The sequence below is a fragment of the Atta colombica genome, unplaced genomic scaffold (assembly GCF_001594045.1).
Source record: "Atta colombica isolate Treedump-2 unplaced genomic scaffold, Acol1.0 scaffold38, whole genome shotgun sequence".
Lineage (NCBI taxonomy): Eukaryota > Metazoa > Arthropoda > Insecta > Hymenoptera > Formicidae > Atta > Atta colombica.
In genome coordinates this window covers 2,586,513-2,587,148 of record NW_017259490.1, presented here as the reverse complement: position 1 = coordinate 2,587,148, position 636 = coordinate 2,586,513, and positions in this window count along the sequence as shown.

Below are 636 nucleotides of genomic sequence, written 5' to 3'. Positions count from 1 at the left end.
CATACAATATAATATGTGTGACATATAAAATATTACGGATAGCTGATGCTTTCAGAATCTGTTTTAATTTTAATGGAGAGAAGAACGAATGACGATTTCACCGTTATCTTTCATTCGCTCTCTTTGCGTTTTGTGCTTCTTTGCTGTTAGGATGACGTGACGTTTTACGTTAATTTTACTTGACCGAATGCGGCGTAATTTTTTTGGCCCGGCACCTCGTACTCAAGTGTTTAACTCTACTCCATGGAGGCGCCGATGTCAACGCTCCAAATTCCGCGGGAGAGCGATCGTCGTCGTTCTTCGAAGCGGCGACACGATGAGCGGACTTGCTCACGATTCCACTATAATTCATCTTCCGCGAAGCGCGAAGACGTTTCGGGCTATTCTTGGGGCCGGCACGGAATCTTTTTCAGTCAATCTCCCCGATGGACCGACGTGTTGGAACGTATGTCAGGGATGACCAATCATTCGAGACTTCTAGCTGTTTATCATTATGTGTCACGCGAACGGGTGTTTCTATTAGTGTGTTCGATGAAATAAAAATTTGTAATTAAGCTCTATACATATATATATATAAACTTTACTTACTCGAAGTGTTACGTTAAAAAAATATATTCATTCAAAACTGGAAATTTT